This window comes from Grammomys surdaster, unplaced genomic scaffold (assembly GCF_004785775.1).
Source record: "Grammomys surdaster isolate TR1022 unplaced genomic scaffold, NIH_TR_1.0 125846, whole genome shotgun sequence".
Lineage (NCBI taxonomy): Eukaryota > Metazoa > Chordata > Mammalia > Rodentia > Muridae > Grammomys > Grammomys surdaster.
The window spans coordinates 1,453,895-1,474,989 of record NW_021620672.1 but is presented as its reverse complement, the minus strand read 5'-3'; the positions used below and the strand labels follow the sequence as shown (position 1 = coordinate 1,474,989).

The 21,095-nt window shown below is 42.8% G+C and overlaps 1 protein-coding gene across 1 annotated transcript in view; it reads right to left on the bottom strand.

Annotated features, from left to right (window-relative positions):
- Positions 1–15,140, bottom strand: part of Cab39 (calcium binding protein 39) — a 61,947-nt gene extending 46,807 nt beyond the window's left edge. Inside the window, exon 1 of the mRNA XM_028789575.1 lies at positions 15,042–15,140. The gene's annotated coding sequence lies outside the window, so the exon portion shown is untranslated. The remainder of the gene's footprint in view (positions 1–15,041) is intronic.
- Between the last annotated feature and the right edge of the window lie 5,955 nt (positions 15,141–21,095).

Genomic DNA, 21,095 nt, shown 5'->3' with positions numbered 1-21,095 from the left:
AGGAAAATCTGCCTTTTCATCTGAAGTCTCCATCTAAAATGAGGAAGCCATCACTTTTTATAGCCAAGGGAGCACGGCATCTGAGAGGCACCCAAACCAGGAAGAGCTACCTACATCGAAAACTTTCTGACCTCTACACATTTTCAAAGAACTTAATGTTTCCTTTACTATTTCAAAAGTGGAATGCTACCAAGTGACTACAGTGACTGAATACCCAAGACTGTTGTCACGCACAAAGAAACAACTCACAGATTATCATCCAGATGCAAATATACCCCACATCTTTCATCTTGATTTTCTAATTTCTTATTTTTTAGTTTTTTTTTTTTGATACACTCTCACAATTTCCCTGGAACTCAGAGATCTGCTTGCCTCTGCCTCCCAAATGCTACAATCAAAGGTGTACACGATCATGCCCAGCATCTTCTTGGCTTTTTTCTTTGACCTCTTCCAAATATTGAGATTATTGCTAACTGAAGTGTCAGAATCACAGTGGTCTGAACAGGAAGTTATACTGATTAAAACTGGATTCCTACAGGTGTTCTAGGAGTGATGCAAATCGGGTGAATTTGTTTCAAAATAATGGGAGATGGATGAGCTCAGAAGACTGAGATCTTCAGATGGAAACGGTACTAGCTATGGTGCTGAAAGCAGCTTTCCAACTTTGTGGTAGCTGAGTTCTGGAGTAAGAGGTCAGTCTACTCCAGCCCCAACACCTCATTCCTATTGTGTTAGATAATGGACCTCTATGTCATGAACAGAACAGAATCTCTAAGTCTTATGTAAGCTACCTCACACTCTTACCTTTGCTTCCCAAGTCCTGGGATTGCTGGCATATGCCAAGTCATCTGGCATTTTACTGGCATCCAAATCAATGTAGGGACTTAAGATTTGCAACCAAGCCCTGCGTAAGCTCTTTACTTTTCAGAGGCAGCTATTAGTGCTGTCCACTAGGATTAGCCAATTGTTAGCCTCAGAGCAGTTACCTGAGATTATAACCTTGAATCTTTCTGGTGTCTAATAAGATGTTTGGAGGCATTATTACAAGGCCACTATTACAGCTCCAGAGCATCAGAAAATCAGTAACTTTAACATGGTACAGTGGTACATGCCTACATCCCAGAACTCCAGGTCAAAGTGATTTAATAATACAGCACTCCAGAACAATATTATCTTTTAGGTCTTAAATTAAAATATCTTAAGCCTAAGTATCTCATTTGTAGACACTATACTGACCTTAATTCCTGGACATGTTAGGCTTCTTTCTCTGAAGTGACCAGCTTGTGTCTTACATATAGTCTTGGAACTGATTCCTTATTCTAGCTATCCTACTCAAAGCCAAATGTGGAATTTCACCCAACATTATACAAGACAGATGTTTATTTGTGTATTAACCCTGACCCAAGAGTTAATTTTTCCTGTTTTTCTACTGTTCCTTATCTTGTTTTGTATGGTAAGGTGGAAGATGGGAGTTTGAAGCAAACACGAAGGGAAGATGGCTCTTTCAGTAAAATGCAAACACTAGAACCTAAGTGGAGATCCCCAGCACCCACTATAAAAACTTGACACTGACTGTCAACATCTGTAGCCCAAAGCTTTGGGGTGCGGGTGGGGGGCAGAGTCAGGCAGACTCCTGGAGCTCAGCTTTGAGGCTCAGCGAAGTCTTTCTCAAAACAAAACAAAATGGATTAGCCAGTCTGATCCGACTAGAGTCCAGGCAGGACTACCTCTAATTCAACCATCCATCCATCCATCCATCCATCCATCCATCCATCCATCCCTCCCTCCCTCCATCCCTGAAATACAGTGCAGATGGACTGAGGAAGACACCTGAAATTGACATGGTCCCCAACTCTGTGAGAGAAAGATACACCCATACACACAGAGAAACTCACACGTATCCCACACACATATACACAAAATTAAAAACAAAACTATCGGGAAAAACACTAACACCAAATTCTCTTTGAAACAATTCCTGAGGCTGTAATGTGAAAGGAAGAGAGAATGCAGGCACAGTTGCTTAGAATGTCTTCAAGACTGACTCAGGGCTAGGCAGAACACTTTATAGTTAGATGTACTGTGACATCACAGCTTTCATTCTGAGAGAAGTGAATATCCTAAAAACTACTTTGTTTTCAAAGGACCTATGAGTGGGTTGACTCCAGAATTAGTCCTTTGAGTCAAATTAGGTGGAGACAGCTGTATTCTTGCATCATTCAATGGTAGAATGATACTGTCTTCTAAACCAGAGCAATTTGAAAACAACAGAGATTAACTGAGCAACTGTGTGAGGACAAACACAAAGTCATACTTACTCTGACAAATTAGGGTCTTTCATCTCCCACTATCTCGATCTAGCCAACGATTCCAGTCTGTTCCTGTTCACATTCCGATCGAGCAAGTGCAAAGTACCCTCCACAGGGTCACCTGTGCCTAAGTCTTTCTTAGAAATGAAGGGCAACTCTCCCTTAGCAAATACAATTCCTTATGTTTACAGGAGAATATACCCATGTCCAACTCTTTAACCTCCCACCTCCATGATAGACAGGATGACATCTTCCACTTGAGGCACATGTCCCAATTCTTCAATCTCCCATCAGGAGCCATCTATCCTGGATGGTGAACTGAATGCCATTTTCAGGCACACTTTCAGACAGGGTTTCTCTGTGTAGCCCTGGCTGTCCTGGAACTCACTCTGTAGACCAGGCTGGCCTTGAACTCAGAAATCCGCCTGCCTTGGCCTCCCAAGTGCTGGGATTAAAGGTGAGCGCCACCACTGCCCAGCTCATTATTTTCATCAATTATTTTCATTATTTCATTATTTCTACATCATGCTTGCACTTTTTTTTCTGGTGGTGCTGGGGAGTGAATCCAGGCATGCTAGGCAGCCACTCTTCTTGTAAACCCTCAGATCTGCACTGACTTGACTGGATTTTTTTCCAAAGCCCAGTGCCTTCACATGATCTCTCTTCAACACCGACTGTCTAAAAGTTTCTTACTAAATACTCTCTCAGGGCCAGGTGTGGTGTGGTACACCCCTTTAATCCCAGCACTTGGTATGCAGAGGCAGGTGGATCTGAGTTAGAGGCCAGCCTATATAGAGAGAGTGAGTTCCAGAATTGCCAGGGTAATACATACCCCACTCCCCCAATCCTTTTTCCTTCCCACTACTGTGATTGTAGTCATTAAGTCCCTAAATATCTTGAGTTCTGTAAGCTGGCTTTACTGAGATGGTTCAGCATGAGTTTGATCCCTGGGACCCATACAGTGGAAGGGAGAACCAAGTCATCCAAACTGTCCTCTAGTCTCCACAGGTATGGCATGGTGTGTGCGCGTCCAAGCACCTACACAATACACATGAATGTATATACACTAAATAAATACAATTTAATAATAATAATAATAATAATAATAATAACAATAAACCTGAAAAGTATTCTCTGGCCAGTAATACATTGATGAGAGACTGTTCTTGCTTATAGTCTTCCTACTTGAGAGCACAGTAACTCTTAAGTCACCTTTTCTTAGGATCTTAGAGTTTCTTAAAAGTTTAATTTTTTTTCAGTGATATATTTCTTAGAGATTTCATTTTTTCATAGTCTGAGTATTTTTGTTCTGACTTTTATAATACTGCTGACAAGAAATCAAGTATCTATCTTAGTATAAGATATGGCTATTGAGTAGAACTTGATTTTACTAGTTTACTATCTAGTTAGGCGCAATGAATCATGCTGATAATTCCAGCACTTACCAAAATGGCTCTCGAAACTATAAAATATCAGTAAGTTTATTTAGTTAAACAGAGAATTGTTAAAGAGGGTAACGACTGATATATATTATGTGCTGTTCTGTTCACCTCACCTGTGTATCCCACAGCAAGCCCGAGATTATTCTTCTAGTCACACAGAAACTCAACAGGAGTTTTAGGATGTAAGCCACAAAGCCTGGGTGGGCCTGGCACTGGTGGATACTCAGCCTCGGGCTTTCTCTGTCTAGCATTCTCCAAGATGAGAGTGCTAACTAGACAGTTCTTCTTGAGCATGAGTGCTTAGAAAACAACTCTGCTCCTACCTGCTATCCTGGCCAGCATGTTACATAAAGGGAAAGAATAGCAATATTGGATTTTTGTGGTAAAAATCTCACTGCAACCAAGCCTGGTTACAATCAACCTTGTGATCCTCCTAAGTCTGGAATCCAGAAAATCCCCCACAGGATTTACTAAGGCCAATATGATTGATGAGGGTATTTTCTTAGTTGAGGTTCCTTCTTTCCTAAGTAACTCTAGTTTATAACAAGTTGAAACAAATATACAACAAACCAAAACAACAAAAACAAGCAAACAAACCAAAACCCCCAAAACTTAACTAGCACAATAGAATTACTTCATAAAGACATCAAAAATAGTCCAACTTAAAACAGTCTGAATGTTTTCCCTACTTAGGATCCTAAAAGAAAGAAATTATCTAATAAATGGCCTGGAGCTTCTAGGAATCAACACCTGGCCTCCAGCAATCATACCAAATTCTGGCTCTGAGGTTTGTAGATTTTACTTCCTGTCTGAGGAAGAACAGTACTTGAACTTCTCTTGTCTTCCTGTAAGAGTTCATTTCTTCTCAGCTCCTTAACCAGCACTGATGGTAACTTGGTAACACACAGCAGGACCAGGAGGCTTGGCCTGGCTATGCTCCAGGATAAGTCTACAACCCATTCTCTTGTGAACACAAAAAAACTCTACTGCATGGTCAAGGTTAGGCTCTGCACCAGAGTTCTGAATGCAGAACCCTTTCTAGACTTATAACTGAGGCTAAACACCTGAAAAAAATACTGGGCTGAATATATATGTATATAGCTCTTGACAATGGACCAGAAACTGATATACATGTGTAAGTTGGCAATTACTTACTTTTTAATCTTGTTCTTCCTGCTTATACCAGCACAGAATTAATGAGCTATTTTCTTTTTTGTTTTTTTTTTTTTTGTTTTGGTTTGTTTTGGTTTTGGTTTTTCGAGACAGGGTTTCTCTGTGTAGTCCTGGCTGTCCTGGAACTCACTCTGTAGACCAGGCTGGCCTAGAACTCGGAAATCCGCCTGCCTCTGCCTCCCAAGTGCTGGGATTAAAGGCGTGCGCCACCACCGCCCGGCAATGAGCTATTTTCATACTGAGTTGGCATGTGTAGAGGACATGGTCTACAGCTCTTATGTTAGGACCTTTTGCATACTGTAGACTACTAGTGACTCCACTAACTACTTGTAGTTAATTAACAAAGAAGCCCTTTTTCAGGTACACCAGAACTCCCATAAAAACTGTTCACAAGGGGTCTGGAGAGATGGCTTACCAGTTAATAGTGCCTGTTGCTCTTGAAGAGAATCTGAATTCAGTTCTCAGCATCCATGTTGGGTGACTCACAACCTCCTTTAACTCTAGGTCCAAGGGTTTCTTTACCCCATCTTCTGGAAGCATCTGAACTTTGTACACACACCTACATTCAAATATACTATAGCTGAAACACATTTTTTTTTTTTCCTGAGACCAGGCTGGCTTCCAACTCACAGAGATCAGCCTGCTTCCTAAGTGCTGAGATTAAAGAAATGAGCCATTATACCTGACCTTTTTTATTTGGGGGTGTTATGAAACATAATTTTCAAAGTGTTTGGAAAAAATCAAGTGGGGAAAAATTCAAATGTGTCATGGGTCACATAAATATAATAGTTGATTTGGCCTCCACCATTACTGACCTCTTCTAAACGTCTCTTTTTGGGGTAAGGCCTTGGTGGCAGCAGAAATACTATAAGTAGAAGAACTAAAAATAACCTGTAGAAATGAGGATAAAATAAGAAACACCAACTTTTATTTTTGTTTTAGTGAATTAAAAATACAAAAAGGAGCTGGAAAGGTAGCTGGGTGGTTAAGAGCACTTGTTGATCTTCCAGGGAACTGGGGTTCAATTCTCAATGACAGCTCACAAACTGTCAACTCCACTTCCACGGAATCCAACATCCTTATACATCCTTACACAGACACATGTGAAGGCAAAACACCAATGCACATAAAATCATTTAAAAAATTTTTTTAAAAAGAACTACAAGAAACTAATTACCACTGCAAGCATGTACACTGTTTAGACAGGGTCTCACTATGTAGCCCAGGCTAGGTTCAAATGTTGTGATCCTCCTGCCTCAACATCCTGAGAGCTAGGATTACCAGCATTTACCATGATGCTGGGTTAGTAGTATGGATGTTTGTATCTAATTACATGCTTAAGAAATTGTGTAACAGAAATATTTTAATTACGCAATACTGTGCTTAAAAGCTCATAACTAGGAGGTAAAACTTTTAAGTGTGTTCTTTCTGCTGACATCACAACAAGTGACAGTTCACTGCTGGCTACTTAAAGCATTTCCAGAGTCATAAAGTATCTCTGAAAAATACACACAGCACAGAAGAAAAGCTCCAAGAGTTTCAGTCACCATGATAGCTACTACCATGGACTAGGAACTTGGAACATGCCAGATACATGACATTTTTCCTATTGTACGTCCATAACTTCTTTACAGACATCTGTCTACTCTTATTTTACAGACAGGAAAGTCAGGGAAGAACGGGCATACAACATGACCCTCAGAAGCATGTAAGTGGGACTTCAGTCCTTTCTTATGGTCCTAGTAACACTGAGCGTTTAAGCTATTTCATTTACAGAACCTTCTCTTTGGTACAGCTTCATTCTTTTATCTCCTGTGATTATAGATCAGTGTAACTTAACAGAGTATCTTAAATAGCATGGTGAGTTATCTCTAATAGCTCATAACGGGCATTAACAAATCTAGAATACTGGAACACATCACACATAATAAGGTTTAAAAACTGCTTCATGCATTGCAGATATGGTACAGTACTCTTCCAGAGGACCAGGATTCCATTTCCAGCATCCACATGCTCGCTCACACCATCTGTATCTTTGGTTCTAGTGGGTCTGACAGACACCTTCTGGCCTCCATGGGCACTAGGTATGCATGTGGTACATACACATATATGCAGACAAAATACCCACTTTAAAATAACAAATTTAACTCTATAAAAAGTTATCACCTCCCAGCTGGGTATGGTAGCACACACCTGTAATCCCAGCACCCAGGAAGCAAGAAACAAAACTGACAAAAGTTCTAGGCCAATCTAGTCTAGCTGGCAAGTTTTAGGTCAGGCAGAAGTACAAAGTAAGACTACTATTTTAAAAAAAAGTTAACTTAGAAAAATAAATGCTATGGAAATATACCAGTAAGTCTGCAAAGAGAACATTTCTCAAACTATTCCGATGGAACTTATTTTAAGGTCTTTGTCAGTCTTCCCAGAGAAAGGACATCAAGACCAAATAACCTTAGCAAGTACTGTCCATTATGGTACAGTTGGAAAAGGCATAATGTACACTATTTTTCTCAGACAAGCTCTGCAGAAAAATAATCACCTTCAAAAATAAAAACCTGAAGCCAGGCAGTGGTGGCACACGCCTTTAATCCCAGCACTTGGAAGGCAGAGGCAGGTGGATTTCTGAGTTCAAGGCCAGCCTGGTCTACAGAGTGAGTTCCAGGACAGCCAGGGCTATACAGAGAAACCCTGTCTTGAAAACAAACAAACAAACAATAAATAAATAAATAAACCTGAGCCTGGTGATAGCATATCCACTCAGGATGCATGAGGTCCTGGGGTCACTCATTAAAACAAAACAAAATAAACAGAAAAATGGCATATGCTCATAACCGACACCTAGGAAGCAGTAGCAGAAAAATCAGGAATATAAGTAAAGTCATCCTAAGCTATACAGAAAATTCAAGGCCAGCCTGGACATGAGATCCTGCTCCCTCCCCAACTCCCCCAAAGACTCATAATAACAGAGCTACTGATCTATCAAAGACCAATACAAAAGGGTAGGCGTCCTTTAACTTTTTCTACTACAATCTCTTCTATTATGTAAATCTCTTTCAAGTGCAAACACAACAGAGAGAAGTGAACAGGAAATGTACTCTAGTGAAGCAGTTCATCTCTACTGCTACAAATTTTATCACACTATCATACGCCTGCATCGTTTATTATTTACAGAAACGTTTTATTTCCTTAAAGTACAAACTGTAGAAGAGATCTTAACAAGTTTTTCAAAAGTGAGAACAACCTGGTCTACAGAGTGAGTTCTAGGATAGGCAGGGCTACACAGAGAAACCCTGTCTCAAAAAAAACAAAACAAAACAAAAAAAAAAAAAAAAAGAGAACAAAACCAAAAACTTTCAGCCAGGCAATGGTGCCACAGGCCTTTAATTCCAGCACTCAGGTGAATCTCTGTGACTTAGAGGCCAGCCTGGTTTCCAGGGCTAGTTCAAGAACAGCCAAAGCTACATAGAGAAACCCTGTAACAAACAAACAAACAAACAACTTTTTAAATTTCAAACAACTTACAACTTCTATAGCAAGCATAACTCAAAGGCTGAACAAATGATAAAGCTATGACTGTAAAGGGGTAAGAACCAGAAAATCTACATAGATTAACTGGTGAGTCAAGTCTGCCCGCCCGCCCGCCCGCCCGCCTGCCTACCTACCAGGAGTATCTAGAAGATAAACTGGCTGATAGTTTGGTATTAAAGCAGAAAAGAATGGTTTAGATAGAACAATTTCTTGAAGCCAGGCATTTAAAACAATATTTAGCAGAATGTTCACAACATGTGAGTCAAGCAAAAGTCATCTGAGGAGTTGCAACTTTGTGAGTACTTTGTCTTTTATCACAGTTGCAACCCTAAGCAACCCTAAGCAACCCTAAGCAAGCAAGGAGTAGTATATTGCTGTCTCCAACTGGATTCTACAGGACTGTCCTTGCTGTCTCTGACTGGATTCTACAGATCTGGTCCTTCTTTCCGCGTCCTTCCTTTCTGCTCAGTGCCTTTGGCTCATGTCTTTCCTTTCTCCCCAAACAGCTCATGGGACTTCACAATAGTGACAATGTTACTACTGAAGGCTTTTAGAACTTTTTAATCATTGTCTGACTTCTGAACTTGTACTTTACTACCATATAACATTAGCTCTCAACATTTTGTAAGTACAAAGGTAGAGAACTAGAAAATAGACTTTTTTTGTTTACCTTATGCAGAGTACTTAAATAGTGTGAAGTAACTCCAGGCACCTGACCAACTGGAAGAGAAAAATGCTCAAGTGCAGTCACATGCCTTCAAGTTCTCATAAAGGAACAGCCTTCAGGACCACAAACAAAAACCCAGAGGAAAAAAGGTAAGTCCCATCCCCACACAGAGTCGCAGAAAACAGGAGCAATCTAGACTCTAGGGGCTTCCAACCTAGGTCTCTTGGTAGAATCAACAATGACTCAAGTCCAGAGTTACAACATTAGTCAGCCCATCAGAACCCAGCGCTGCCTATTATCCACATGCCTCCCATCCTCAAAGTAGGAGTAATATAAGAAAAATAAATGCTACCTGCTGGCCTACATAAACTATAAACTACTAAGCAATTATAACTATACAGCTAAAGCATTTAAAGCAAAACATCTTTTTTTGGATTATAAAATGTGGCTATTGTTTACAAATCTATTAAAAATCCCCAACTGCCTTTACTTATAAACCTTTATTAACACTAACTCAAAAATCCTCTACAAGAAACCAATCCTTACTGAGGAAAACAAACTATTTCAGATGATGAAGTGGTACACAGTCCAGAGAGTTCCTGCTTTGAAGTGAGGCAGACCTGGATTCTAATCCCAGCTCAGCTGCAGTATTTGTAGACCCTAGATAAGCCTTTCCCTTTGGTTTCCCATCTGTAATGATGATGGGTCAGCATGACCCTCCTTAGACGTTTGCCTTACACTGTCAACATGAAATGGTAGCCATGCCAATTTTATCTATTAATCTTTGTTCATTTCCCCTGATCTCTATTTCACCTTTAATCTTCAGACTGTTACCCAAACCTAATTATAAACACTTGTATGCTAAAACAAAAATGCCTATTATGTGTTAAACACCACTTAATATATACTGAATATAATTTCTGTCAATGTTTAAAACGACAGGCTCTAAAGACATTACTGCATAAAGTACAAAAATTCCACTCAAGTAATCTACATGAAGAAGAGCAAAGAGACCCAGTTCCAGTTCCAGTCCTACAGCTCATAAGCAGCTGTACACCCCTGGGCAAGTAGCTGCACTTTACAGAAAACTACCTGCAAAGTTAACCAAACACTGCCTCCAGCTACAGTGGGCTTCAGTGTTTCCATATGCAGAAAGAACCATTCTGACTAGAGTGTTTCTGAAGTTCTGAAGTTTTATTCCACCCAGAACAGTCTATTATTGGCATTACAAAACTTACGATGTCTGAACAGTTAGTACATGACAAGTCTACTATCCCTACAAGCCTCTTCAATGTAATTACATCATTCCTATCTGAGGAATCTAAGCTAAAAAGGAGCTCAGGGGTTGCCTGTAGTTATAGAACCCACTGTAGGAGATTAAGGATCCCAGTTCAAGCAGAATGCTTTTAACCCGAAACTAATCCTGCTCTCCAAATCCCATGAACCCAAGAGTGGGCCACAAAGACTTGTAAACCACAACCTGTTCAGGCTGTTTCCTCCTGTGCTTAATATAGCAAGTTTGTAATCTGTGGAGGAAGAACTACGACCAATATAATTAACAGCACCCTATTAGAAGGCAAGCTATTGGCCATTAGACAAGGCTATAAAGTAGCAACTTAACACCAAGCCACAAAACCTATGGTTTGTTTCTCAAGCAAACATTTTATCAAAATTAATCAATGAGTTGTGATGTTTTAACATTATAGTACTTCCTTGGTCTTAAACAATGTACCCACTGGATAATGCTGCAAAGAATAATTGCTAAATAAAACCAGGCTGCCACTAAACATTGGTTAACTAGGTTTTCTTTCTTTGTAAAATGCCCTGAAAATGCACAACACATCACACACAGAACTGAGTGTGGTGATACATGCCCATAAGCCAGTAGCTGGTAAAGTGAGGGAGGAAGACAATGCACTGGAAACTAAACTGGTCTACAACAGTGAGTCAAAGGCTACAACCTAGGCTTACAATGAGATTCTGCCTGGATTCCCCCCCCCCAAATACACACATAAACAAGCAAACATAAAACTACAGCTTGAAACAATCTGCTCTGAATCTGAGTATTAAGAGTAACAAGGTTTTAAGTTAGAAGAAATAATCAAAGAAAAGGTATGCGCTGGACACAACCAACACAAATGGCATGGGCAGGCTCTCCTTTGGGGTTACTTTCACACCTGACTGACCTCTCGCAATTCGCAGCATGCCATTCTCCCTTGTCTGCCAGTTTAAATTCACAACTCCTATAGAGTCTATCTTCCTCTTCCTGAGGAGAGTTAAAATGACACTATACGTAAGCTCTGTAAGATAAAAATGGCACAGCATTGGACCATACACACCAACACATATGTGTGTGCACACAGGATGTTGATGTCAATGAATGAGTTCAAAGCCAGCCTTGGTCTACAGGTCTACAGCTTGAGTTACAGGACAGTCAGGGTTACAGAGAAACCCTGTCTCAAAAAACAAAAAACCCAACCAAATAAAAAGACAAACCCAAAACCCAACAACAACAAAAGAAAACAACCCACATACATCAACAATGGTAACCAAAAGACATTACCTGAAATTCTACTACTGAATTTTATCTTTTATGCTTGTGGGGAGGGGGAATTTGTATGTCTGTGTCTGTATGTAAATATTTATAAGGCCAGCAGAACAAGTATCAACAGTGATCAACTTTCTCAGGAAAATTACGCTCTTGGTAACAAACAATAATTGCCATAAAAATCTATACTTAACAAAAATGGACCAAGAGAAAAGCTTTGAGTATTAGAAAATAACCAAGATACTATACAGTATATATATTTGCAATATACAATACAGATTCATATAAGCCCAGCCCTTGGGAATAGAAGCAGGTGATCTGAGTTTGAGGCCAGCCTGGTCTACAAAATGAGTTCCAGGATAGTCAGAGATACACAGAGAAACCCTGTCTCGAAAAACAAAAAACAACAACAAAAATTTAGGCTGACTTCTGATGTCATGATCAAAAAGTAGCTAGCTCTGTGGACAGCCTTAGCGTAGACTACTTTTCCGTAGTAGAGCAGAGGGGAGGCAGGGCTCCACAGATTATATATCAGCCATGACTATAATCTTTTCATCGTGTCCTTCTTTAATTTTCTTTGTAAATTGTGTACATATGTGGGTATGTGAACATGAATTCAGATGGAAGACAGGAGTATGTGGACTCATTGGAGCTGTACAGGAAGTTGTAAACCAAACTGGATGCTGGGAACCCAATAGCAGCAGAACTCAGGTCCTCTGCAGGAGCAGTACACCCTCTTAACCCCGAGCCACCTCTCCAGGCCTTCAGTGCCCTTCTAAAAGTTCTTCTGCTCACATGGCAGAGATCTGTATGCTCTTCTCCATTCCTCATGACCTCATACATGTATTCTACCAAACAAAATAGATTCAATAAGCAGCAATCAGGTCCAAACTTTGAAAAGAAGTTAATAAAGAGACTTCAAACAAGAAGTCTTAGGTAACAGTGCAACCTTGACAGGTAAAAGCTTAACAAAACATTTAGAAAACTTTCAGACTGGTGCTGTTGGTTCATGCTCAGCACTTAGGAGGCTGAGTCAGGAGAACTATCTGGAATTTTGAAGCTAGCTTGGCCCCCAAAGCAAATTCCAGGACAACTTGGACCAGAGAAAGAGGCTGTTTCAAAACGCCAATAAATAAACAAATAAATGTACATAATATATTTTTATGAAAATACACAGAAAAAGACCAGAAAGGAAATATGTAAAAATGCTGACAGCAACAAAATCTAAGTGGCAAGATTAAGAAAACTTGAAACAAACAAAAAAATTCCAGTTGGTTCTGCAATCCTAGCACTTAGAAACCCATAGCAGGAGGATGACAGGTTGGAAGACCTGAGCTACAGTGAAATACAGTTTCAAAAGATGGGGGTGGGGAAGATGGGGGAAGTGGAGAAAGGAGAGATGGACTACTACTTTCATGTTTCAAAGATTATGTCTTACTTTAAAAAACAAAAATAAAAATAAAAATAAAAAGACAGAGTCTCTCACTGTGATCTATTTGGCTGGTCTGGCACTCTTCCGTCTCCAACGTGCGGAGGCTAAAAGTGTTTACCACCGCCAGCAGCTAGATCGTACTAAAGAAAGATTTAAGGCTGAAAAAAGTAGGTATTTCCTTGTACATATAAGCACTTACAAAACCAATAGTCTAAGGCAATTCTTTTTTTGTTCTGTTTTGTGTTTTTTTGTTTGTTTGTTTGTTTTTTGAGACAGGGTTTCTCTGTGTAGCCTTGGCTGGCCTAGAACTCAGAAATCCACCTGCCTCTGCCTCCCGAGTGCTGGGATTAAAGGCGTGCACCACTACCGCCCGGCTCTAAGGCAATTCTTACAAGTCATATATTGTAAGCTTTTAGTCATTACTAATTAATTGCTAATTTTTTTAAACCTATAAAATAGAGCTTAAAAACTTTCACTTCTGACTCTCCAATATTTTCTTTTTTGTTTTGTTTTGTTTTTTTCGAGACAAGGTTTCTCTGTGTAGCCCTGGCTGTCCTGGAACTCACTCTGTAGACCAGGCTGGCCTCGAACTTCTCCAATATTTTCATAACTGAAAACTAACAAGAAAATTTTTTACCTTTCCAGAAAATGGTATGTCCAACTGTCTGTCTAGACTGTTGGTAACAGTTCGGTTTCTATTACTATTTTTTTTTATACATCCGCAGTTTAATTTTTAATTCCAACACAGGGATCCAGAAGTTCTGATGCAATTTTAGAGAATTCACCAATGCGAATGCCTTGTGTGCAGAGAAGGTTAATTTAGGTACCTTTTTTTCATTACTTCAGATAAGCACGAATCTAGTGACACTTTCTGAAAAAGGCATTTTTCTTGGCTTAGACATAGATTTACTTAAACATCCCGGAAGCTGTCAAAATCGACCTCAAACTGCACTATATTTAAGAAACAATGTCAACTCCTAACTGTGGCCTTCTCTTCTCGCCTGTCTTTCACAAGAGCGCCTTTAATATGTCCTAGCATACATTTCCGGCCTCATGAGTCACTGAAAAATGAGTTCTAAGTTTTCCGTGGAAGGTCGCTCAAACAGCTCCTCTACAACATTCAAAGGTCTGACTCCAACTGCCCCTTTCGTCTACCCCACCTATCGCGGCACCCGGTGATGGAATTAGCAACATTCGCCTGCTCTTTGTACCTTTGTCCTCCAGCTTTGTTGCCCCTCCACGCCCTTCTCCTCTGCAACCCCCTTCTCCTCCCGAATCCAATCGAGCCTTCTAGACCCGGTTTAGCACCGCCTCGCCCAGGAAGCCTCCCAGGTTCGTGGGAAGGCGGAAACGATCGACAGGTCCCGTCTCCCCGGAACACCTTTCCAGCAATTGGTAGTCCCTAAACGGAACTTATCTATCCCCTCCTGCCTGGTATTTTAGCTATTTGTGTACTCGTCTTATCTCTCACATCGCGGCGTTAAAGCTCTCCGGGGGAGGGCACCTCCGGGCCGGGTTCACCTCGGAGTCGCTCCGGCCACCGGCACGCAGTCGGCGCTTTGGATTGCTCCAACCGAACCCGGGAACGCGCGGACCGCACAATTCCTAGCCAGAAATCAGTTAGGCATTTTCCTGAAAGGTTCCCTACAAAGATAGTGCCTGCGTCCCACCAACTGGGAGGCTACGCGGAGCCCGGGGCTAGGTGCTCGGAGTTCCCGGTGCGACGGGAGTGACAGCTGGCCGGACCAGCTCGCCCCAGGTTAGCTGCAGCCCTGGCCGGCAGGCCCTGGGAGCCTAGTACCAGCGAGGATAAGGGCGGCGCCCGGAGCTCCGGCTGCCCCGGGCCGCTCCCGCCGCCGCCACCCGGGAAAATGGAGGCGGGTCGGGCGGAAGCCGGCGGGCGTCCGCGTCGCGAGCAGGGCCGGGCCAGGGGATCACTCACGGGGCTGGGCCGGGCCAGGGAGCTCCCTCTCCGCGTCGTCTCCGTCCCCGTCCTCGGCCGCCGCCGCCTCGGGCTGCTCGCTCGGTCCCCGCGGCGCGGCTCGGACGCTCCGGCCCTCCGTTGTCCTCCGCCCGCAGCTGCTCCGGGCGACGGGCTCCCGCGGCGGCGGCGGCGGCTGCGCGGGCGGACGGTGGCCCAGGGGTTCCTGCTGTGGCGGCCGCGCTGCTGCGCTCGGTCGGGCTGTGGCTGTGGCTGTGAGGTCCGGCACTGCCTTCGCCTCCGAGGTTGCCTCAGCCTTCGGGCGACTACTGAAGCCCCGGACTCTCTCAGGCCGCGCGGCTCCTGGCGCCCCGCGCCCAGCTCCGGCCTGAGCCCGGCTTTGACGTGCGCACTGCGCAGCCGCCTAAGGCGGGACGTCGGGCGGCGCCGCAACGCCCTCTGCGTACTCGGGCGCCCCCGGGCTGCCGGGAGGACTCAGGACGCCTAAATCGTAGGCAAGTTGAAGAGCTGGGGGCACTGCAAAAAGCAGAAGCGGAGCTGGAATCGTCGTCTACGTGCCCCTCGCTTGCGTGTTCCTGGAGGAACACACGTCTACTTCCTCAAGTCTTAAATTTTTAAATCTGCGGAGGGATCAAAACTGTTCAAATGGGTTCTATCATGCTTATGGAGAACCTGTAACTTCATTTTGGCATCTCTTGACAGGGGGAAAAAAGTGATGAAATATTTCAAAGAAACAAGATCCAACCAGGGTACAAATCCTACTTTTTCCAAAGCGGAGTGTAGTGGTGCATGCCTGTAATCTCAACACTTGGAGGTAAACTCAAGAGAGTTCAAGGTCATCCCGGACTTCACAGATTCAGGCCAGCCTGGACTGTGTGAAAAACCCTGTCTATGAATGAATGAATGAATGAATGAACGAACGAACGAACGAACGAACGAACGAACGAATGTAGTGAGATCAGATGACAGAGTCTGGTACACAAAAATGCTACACGCGTGCTCCTTTGCTATCGACTTACAATGTGACAGGATATTGGACAGCTACAGTGTGCTAAGGAAGTGGCTCCCTGAAGGAAGGAAGGCGATGTGAGCCTCCTGTGAAGACTTCGCTACCTGAGAGAAGCACACTATCCATAGGATTTGGAGCAGGAAAGGGACAGGCTTTGACATTTTTTAAAGGTCTTTGATCACTGTAACTGTGATAAGAAGATCAGAGTGAAGGGCTGGAGGAATTCCTCAAATACAGTAGATGAGGGTTGCTGAAACCCTCTAGTAGGGCTGAGGGGTGTAGTTCAGGCTATAGTGTATGTATGGTAGGTCCTGGGTTCAGTCCTGGGTAGCTTGTGTGCACACAGAGAAATGAGACAAAGATGAGGGAGATAGAGAAGATAGCACATGCCTATTGTGTGAAGTATCTACCACAGAGACTGTCACCCAGACATGGGTTCAAGCAGATAGAAAGTCTTTATTACCAGATGATGACTACACTGGATGTTTGGGACCCAAGTACAGTCCTGAGCCTTTCTCAGGTGAATTTATTTATTTATTTATTTATTTATTTATTTATTTATTTAACATCCCAATGGCTCCCCCACTTTAAGCACAGGCACACAAAAACCATACCCTGGGTTGATACACCTCAGTTAGCAAGAACAGTCATCCAGAAGCAGAACTACAGAAGCCAAAACCAAGATTAATACCTTTATGGACTTTCCCAGAACTATGGACTTTGATGGATTAGATCTTTGTTCTCATTTTGGCAGATGTTGCTGCCTATGTCCTGGGTCTCAAGGCCTGAATGGTACTTTCATCATGGCATCGGTTGTGCTAAGGTTTGGGAACCTGTTACACTATAATCCTAGTTCTAGGAAAGCAGAGACTGTAAATTTGAAGCCAACCTGATCTAAGTAGTGAGTTCCAGGTTTCTAGTGCCACATAGCAAGATCTTGTCTCAACAACCTCCCCCTCCCCCCTCCCCCAATCTGTGTCAGCATGTGCGCATGTGTCAGTCTGGAATACTAGTGCACACCTGCAATCCTAGCACTTGGAAGTAGAGGGAGAAAATGAAAAATTCGTTCTTCAGGATGTGCAGTGGTCAGACAGACTTGTCTCAATTAACAAAGAACAAGCAAAATTAGCATATTAACACTTAAAATCCATTCAACCAAGCATAGCTCATATCGGACATGTTGAAAACTTCAAGGGAAACTAGCCAGGCTCTGGTGAATTTCACTTGCAAAGGGCCAAAGGCTTCAGTCATCTTCCACCCACAGTTACAGGGAGAAGATGCAGGACAGCTCTTGTTAGCTGCCTTCCCAAACGTGGTGGCCTCTTACAGAGTCAGGCTATTTTCCATATTCTCTTGGGGGGCCCCTGGAAAGCTGTTTCTACTAAACTATTTCTCTGGACATGCCACTTTCTGGAAAGCTCTGCATCTTCATTTTGAAATGTTCTCAGGAGCCCTTTGTTTTCCTGTGTCGTGGCCATAGAACACAGGGTCTTAAGTCCAGGTTGTTGCTGTCATTGTCTCCCTAGAGCCAGTGCTGGTCCTGTGTAAACATCCCATCCTGCCATCTCCTCCTCTTCCTTGTTGAAGCTAGGCCACAGGATAGAGGCACTTCCCTGCCTTAATTAGACCCTCTAGGAAAGGACTTTGGAGCCTGACTCATGGCTTCCCTCTCACCCCGCCCAGTGCCTTCATTCACCTGGCTGTATCACTGCAGCTTGCCTTATCAGATACAGTCCCCTCACATGGACACTGCAGTTTTCACAATGGTTCTGCTCTTGAAGTTTGAACTCTCCAGCAATCCTGTTTGCTTCCCTTCCCATCCACCCACCTGTCCACACCCTCAGACTCACCAAACCTGCTCCAAATCTCATTAGAATTTGTTTATTTGGCAGATGCTTCTTGAAAGTAAACGATGACCTCGAATGATGGCAAGGAAGCCCTGGCTGATACCTAGCTCCCCTCAGCATCCAGGAAAGACACTGGGGCGGATGGACAATTACAGGAGAAGGAGACACGAAGCTTGTAAGAGACCTGGTACATTGGCTAATGGGGTTCATGTTCAACGGGAAACATGAAAGGAGCACAGAAAGCATGGTGAGTTAGAGGACCAGCCTAGGTACAAGTAGTTGTGTGAGTAGAGCTTAGACTTGGGGGTGGGGAGGAAGGGAATAGATAAAACTGGAAAGATAAGCAAAGCTGTAATCATTGAAAACCTATGTCCTTGGTGCTAAGGAGCCTGGACTTCAGCATGGATGTACTGGGAGGGTGGGTAGGTACACATTGAAACGTTGTCATTGAATGACATGTGCAGATGAGCTTGTTTTTTGTGGTTTGTCATTGTCTCCAGCCCTCACCCCCAACCCCAGTGCAGTGCTCACGGTAAAATCCAAACCCAAAGCCTGGCTCCTGCTGAGCAAGCAGCACGCCGCAGAGCTGTCTTCCAATACCTCGTCCAGATGTGTACTTAGGAGTTCAAAACACCTCTCTAATCAGACAGACATGGAACCACAGGAGGGCCAGGTTATAGACAGTGAGACCAGTAAGAAGCTACTCTCAAGTCAGGTAAGAGGTAATGGAGTCTAGGCTAGGATTGGTGACAGTGACATTGGTAGAAGGCACTGTGTGGTGATTTGATGGAGATAAGAAAGAATGAAGACTCCAGGAAGAGAACTGGTTTTGATCTGGGAAACTGTTTGGATGGCAGGGCTATTTACTTAGATGGGCATTATCTGGAAGCAATCAGAAGCCAGGAGGAAAACCAGGAAAGCTTTGTGTCACACAGGCACAACTTAGGGAAAGACCAATCAACAGTCTAAAGAAGGGGAGGAGACTCGAGGCCTGAGGAGAACCTGCTAGGTGCAGCAACAGCTTCAGGGAGAGGGTCACCAGTGAAGAAGCAGTCGGGGGTCAGAGAGCCTCAGACGTGATTTCAAGAAGTCAAGGTAGAAACAATGAGACGACAGAGCACAGAGAAAATGGTGGATTGTAGCTGGAGAGGACCAACTTGCTGAGAAAGTTCTAGACGACAGACGAGACTTGAACGTGGCAGGCTCACGGGTGGTTCCCTGAGGTTTCTAAGGAAGAAGGGGGCGGTTGCTAGAGATACACTTTCTGGGGTGCACATGAGGTAGAGGTCAGAGGACAGTGTGCTTTGGTTCTCTCCTTCTACCATGGCGGTCTTGGTGGACCTCAGATCTTGAGGCAGGTGTCTTTACTTGCTGATCCATCTCACTGGCTTTCTTTGTGAAACTTTTTACTAAGAACTTTAGGGGCTAAATTGCTTTCTTCTGATCTCCAAGGGCACCAGACATGTGCGTGCTGCGCATCCATCGATACAGGCAAGACATTCGTACACAGAAAATAAATTTGAAAAATTAAAATGTAAAATGGGCTTTAGTCTCACATCTGCTATTGCAAAGCTAGAATTTGGATGTCTGTTGAAATGAGAAGGTATTGGTCCTCCCTAAGTGAGCTCTTCCAAAGATTTCCAAGTCCTAAACTTTCAATCTTAAGATACCTTACGAAGTAATCTAACAATGGCTGGCTATGAGCAGAAAAATCCAAGATTCCAGAAGTTTCTCAGTTCACAAGGCTGGATGCCTTAGCCAGTCTTCAGTAGACACTGGGATCCTGAGAACCGACTTGCTAGCAAGGTGCAAACAAGCAAAGAGCAAAATGCAGGACTCCAGCAGAAGGTGTGGCTCAGATTAAAGGTGTGTCTTTTCTCCTCTTCCCACCCCCACTCAATCCGGATTAAAGGCATGTTCAAACTAAACAAAAATCCTTCAGAAGTTTGGCCCTCAATTTTTGGATTTTCGTTAATTGCAGATGTAGTCAGGTTAGCAACCAAGAATAGCCACTGCAGATGTGGTGTGACTAGCCACTGGAGTTCTTGTCTTGATTTACCTGTAATAATGATTCATCACCTGGAACTGTAAATTGAAATAAAGCCTTCTTCCCCTGTGTTGCTTCTTGGTTAGATGTTTGTCATAGTCACAAAAATTAGAGTGAATCATAATGATTGGTTTTGGTTGACATATTTGGTGATGTTTAAATTGGTTTATTTCCTGGCTTTGTAAGGAACTGGTTTCTCTTTTCTCTCAACCTGGAACAATTTGGCATGTCATGCTTTGGTCAAGTGAACCATTTGAGAGTCTCTAAATAGCTATTCTCTGACCTTTCCAAAATTTGACTACACTCATTGAATAGTTGTAATTTCATAGCAATATAGTAATTTGTGTGGCTTTGATACAATCTGCCATCCTTGTTGACAGGATATGCTCAAGACCTAGTTTGGATCATCATATTTGAGAATGATGCTCATTTAATCAGAAATGATCAAACTTCAATAAACAATCCCAAAGTAGTCTTTCATTTTTTAATTTATTTTTATTTTATTTATTTTATTTTTTTATTTGTTTGGTTTTTCGAGACAGGGCTTCTCTGTGTAGCCCTGGCTGTCCTGGAACTCACTCTGTAGACCAGGCTGGCCTCAAACTCAGAGATTTGCTTGTTTCTGCCTCCCAAGTGCTGGGATTAAAGGCGTGCACCACAACCTGGCTTCAAATTGAACTTTAGCTTTAGCTCAGTCTGATCTAAAGCACTTTAGTTAGTGGAGGATGACGTCAAACTCCCACTCTTCCTTCCTCTTCCTCCCAAGTAGTCAGATTATAATGTATAATTAAAATACCCAGTTACTGAAAACCTCTTTGGACTTGAAAGCCAACCAATGAGCTGACATCAGATTCACTTCCAGAACCTATACATTTGAACACATTTGCCAGGAATACACCTTCCTTAAGTGTATACACCTTCCTATAAGGCCAAGGGGTCTATGAGCTCTATGTACCAAGTTCATTTTCCCAGGGGAGCATTAAGCGTTGGGCCTATAAAGTCAACCTCAGTTGCTTAAAAAGGTATTCTTCAAGGAAAAAGTGTTTTCCCCCTGTCTTGAAATTGGACTGTATCTTGTTTCCTTGCCCAAATTGTCCATCTGTACCACATTCTCCATTTCTCCAGTTTTCTTTCATAGTTCACTAACTCAA